The sequence below is a fragment of the Furipterus horrens genome, unplaced genomic scaffold, assembly GCF_987537825.1.
Source record: "Furipterus horrens unplaced genomic scaffold, mFurHor1.1.pri manual_scaffold_17, whole genome shotgun sequence".
In the NCBI taxonomy this organism is placed as follows: domain Eukaryota; kingdom Metazoa; phylum Chordata; class Mammalia; order Chiroptera; family Furipteridae; genus Furipterus; species Furipterus horrens.
Genome location: NW_028327187.1, coordinates 47,215,750 through 47,220,204, shown reverse-complemented (window position 1 = coordinate 47,220,204; position 4,455 = coordinate 47,215,750). Strand labels below are relative to the sequence as shown.

The 4,455-nt window shown below is 41.3% G+C and overlaps 1 pseudogene; it reads right to left on the bottom strand.

Annotated features, from left to right (window-relative positions):
* Positions 1–2,316: 2,316 nt before the first annotated feature.
* On the bottom strand, positions 2,317–3,273 carry LOC149990954 (heterogeneous nuclear ribonucleoprotein A1 pseudogene; annotated as a pseudogene).
* Between the last annotated feature and the right edge of the window lie 1,182 nt (positions 3,274–4,455).

The window sequence follows — 4,455 nt, the reverse complement described above, 5'->3', positions numbered from 1 at the left end:
AGTCAAAGAACATGTATAAATGACACATGAACATGGACAACGGGGTAGGGAATGACTGTGGGAGAAGCATGGGCTGGGTGGGGGAGAGCCATGGGGGAAAATGGGACAACTCTAATTGAAAAACAATAAAAAATATTTAAAAAAAAATAAAGAGAAAAACCAAATAACTGGATTGGAGCAAATACATGTGTATGACTTCAGGGAGATGAAAATGAAGAACTGTGTGTGTGTATCTTGCTGAAAAAAATCTATGGAATTGGATGAGTCATTGATAAGAACATCTAGTTAAGATATTTGTACATGAGAAAGCTGAAACTCAGAAAGTAAAAGTCACTTGTTTGAGACCACAGGTCTCCCACCTACCACCTACCACTTTAGCTTTTTCCGCTATCCCATTTTTTTGTTCTGATCTTTCCAGGTAGAGAAGAAAGGATTAAGGAAATAGTAGAAGAAACATTTTGCCATGTCTAACAGCATTTTGTAAGGTTAAGAGTATTCTATCACTTCTTTACTTTATTGGAGTCTCATAGAGCCCCTGTCAATGAGGAACACAGGGATTACTATGTAAAAATTCCTAAGAGAGTAAAGAATCAGAGTAGGTTAACTGCTTAAGGTCTCATGGTTAGTAACAGTGTAGAGGCATCAGGTATTCTCTGTGAAAAGTTGCATAGGTTTGCTAAATATGTAAATATGTAGGGGCTTCAGATGTTCTCTGTAAGAAGTAGCAAAGGCTTGCTAAAAAGCCTTAGAGGGAGAAATGTAAGGAGAGAATGTTCCAGCCACTCGGTGCTTTACAAGCTAAAAGACTCCAGCCCCTATCTCCTCCTATTTGCTTGTGTCTTGTTTATGACATTTGTGAAGTTGTATTTTACAGGATATCTAGCCTTTTGAAGATAAATTGCTTTGCAGAGAATTCATCCCTGGCTGGAGCGCTATGCTGCCACTGGAGATAACTTTATGGTCCTGTGAAATTTTGGCCCTGAGAACTTTGTTCCTGTTTGACACTCCTGCAGCCCTGTCCTGCCTCCCTGCCCGCTTCCCAAAAGCTGCTTCTCACTAGAGAAGGAGCCAAATCCTATATACACTCTGCCCAAAATCGAATTCTTGCTGGTACTTTGTTTGAGACAAGTTTTCTGCCCGACCGCCAGCAAATAAATCCTTTGCTTGCTTTAATTCACTGCTCCAGAGTGTTCAGTCTCACTTATGTAGCCACAACAACAGTACTAAGACTAGAACCCAAGTGTGCTGCTTATTCTGTTTTCCAACTCCAACATATAAATCTGTATCATCTATCTATCTATCTATCTATCTATCATCTATCTATCTATCTATCATCTATCATCATCTATCTGGCCTGTCCAGAAGATATCCAGCCATATAACATGAAAAATTAGAGACATTTATAGAAGAAGATACAAGATACAAGAAACATTGTACATATAACGTTGACACCTCAGTCTCCTTCAAAGTAGGCATCTTGGGACCTCACTCAATTCTTCCAATCACCATCAGCTACCCCGTCATGTTTTCCTGAATTTCATCAACAGTCTGAAATCTCTTCCCTTTCTTTTTTTTTTTTTTTTTTTTTAGGATATTAAATCATTTATTGATTACACATGATAATGGATGATACACAAACTTCATTCCCATCTATAATTTCATCTGGTACCATAATTCAACTTAGATATATTGCATAGGATGTGCCAACAATCATTAATAACCAAATAAACTCCATGACTCTGCTTGGGTGACCCTTTTAATGGTGAACTCCAGGTCACAACACAGTAACTTATCAATTCAACTACACCAAGGTTTCTGAAGACAATGGCTTGTGTGCCCAAGCAGGTTCTAAATAAATTTCAAATGGAACCTGGCATCACCCTGAAGGAATTCTAACTTCACACTGTTGGGGTAATTTACCAAGATGGCTTCAGAGTAGACTAACTTTACACACCACATTTAAAAAAAGACACATTTATTCAGCGTCATGATCAGACTATTACATTTAGCAATCAACAGCATGGGTGCAAAAAAAAGAAAAAAGTGAAAAAAAACTACATTAAAAACACTTTGTTGGAATGCTTTACACTTTCCACAGAACAGAAACTAAAATAACCTGTTATACAATTAGTCATAAATACGGTCCTCGAGTTTTTTGCCCATTCACATGAGTATTGTCTAAAACATGTCTTCTTTGCAGCAGCTAGTCCCTGCCACCACTGTGCTTGGCTGAGTTCACAAATCTGTTGTAACCTGTAGCTTCCCTGTCACTTCTCTGGCTCTCCTCTCCTCCTAAGCTTTGTTTCCTGGTAGTAATTAAAACCTTCTGCCACTGTCATAGCTACTGCTGCTGCTGGAACCGCCATAGTCACCTTGGTTTTGTGGTTTGGCAAAGTATTGGCCTCCACCACCATAAGGGCCAGAGCTTCTGCTTCCAAAGTTTCCTCCTGTCATGGGTCCAAAATTTGAAGATTGATTGTTGTAATTGCCAAAATCATTGTAGCTTCCGCCACCTCCAAAATTACTTCCATCATTACCAAATCCATTATACCCATCCCCACTGCCACCACATCCACCACAGCTACCACCAAAGCCACCTCTACCACTGAAGTTTCCTCCATGACCGAAGTTGTCATTCCCACCAAAACCACCTCCACGACCACCTCCGAAGTTTCCAGAACCACTTCGACCTCTTTGGCTGGATGAAGCATTAGCCATCTGTTGCTTAGATAGGGCTTTCCTCACTTCACAGTTCTGGCCATTTACAGTATGGTATTTCTGAATGACAATCTTGTCTACAGAGTCATGGTCATCAAAGGTTACAAAAGCAAAGCCTCTCTTTTTGCCACTGCCTCGGTCAGTCATGATTTCAATCACTTCAATTTTCCCATATTGTTCAAAATAATCTCTTAGGTGATGTTCCTCAGTGTCTTCTTTAATACCACTTACAAAAATCTTTTTCACAGTTAAGTGTGCACCAGGTCTTTGAGAATCTTCTCTTGAGACAGCCCTTTTTGGTTCCACAACTCTTCCATCCACCTTGTGTGGCCTAGCATTCATGGCTGCATTCACCTCCTCCACAGTGGCATATGTGACAAACCCAAAGCCTATGGAACACTTGGTATTTGGATCTCTTATCACCACACAGTCTGTGAGCATTCCCCATTGCTCAAAATGGCTCCTCAGACTCTCATCTGTTGTTTCAAAGCTCAAACCTCCAATAAAGAGCTTTCGTAGCTGTTTCGGCTCTTTGGGAGACTCTGACTTAGACATGACGATTTCAGAGCAGGAGACTTCAACGATGCTTACTCCGTGGCGTCCACTGGCAGAAAAACTCTCTTCCCTTACAAAGGTGATTTTAGTTTTGGAAAAAGCCAGAAGTCACAGGTTGCCAAATCTGGGCCATAAGGGCACGGCTGAGTCACCTGGGAGATTTGATGTTTCTCCAAAAAACTCTGCATCAGATGTGATGAGTGAGTGGGTGTGTTGTAGTGATGAAGCTGCCAATCACCAGTTGTCCATAGCTGCGGCGTTCTGATTTATCCAAATAGTTTCCACAGATGAATGTTCAAACGTAATGCAAAATGTGATGTACATTCATTGCTTTATTTGTTGTCATTTTGAATGCAATGGCCACACAATACACATGCTCACTCAATGGCATCTACCTGCCCCCACTGATTAGTACAGTGAAGTTGTCATTGTTTATACATGGGTGGTCCAGTCCACTCTCCTTAGCTGCCAGGTCACATTTATGTCACACGAACTGTTCTCATTTTATTAACAATGGCTGGAATTTTTCCAGACAGATATATCCAGCTACTTTGCTGAATTCATTTATCAGTTCTAGTAGTTTCTTAGTGGAAGCAATGGGGTTTTCTGTGTACAGTGTAATGTCATCTGTGAATAAAGATAGTTTTACAGTTCCTTTCCAAATTGGATGCCTTTTATTTATTCTTCTCATGTGACTGCTGTGACTAGGACTTTCAGTTCTATGTTGAACAAGAGAGGTGAAAGTGGACATCCTTGTCTTATTATTGATATTAAGAGGAATGCTTGTCAACTACCTTAAATCTAGAAACAACCAGAAGTTCCAGAAATCGAGTTGCATGGAAGTCCAACAAACAAAGATAAAAAGAAGAAATACTCATCCAGACAGGTAGGTGGGCGGAGCTGGGGCGGAGAGGACGTGGTGTGGTGGCAGTAGCAGCAGTGGCAGTGGCAGGCCAATGGAAAGTGCAGTCAAACATTTTAAAAAGTTGAGAGGGACACCTGGGGAGCACTCCCTGCACCAGACCAGCCCACGCAGTTCACAGTCCCAGTGCCAGGAAAAATAAGAGGCTCATTGCTTCTGACTGTGCAGGCCGTTGGCGGTTGGGGCGGAGGAGGAGACTGCCAGTCTACAAACAGAGTCTGCTTGTTTGAAGGGCCCCCATAGCCCTAGAACTTCTGCAG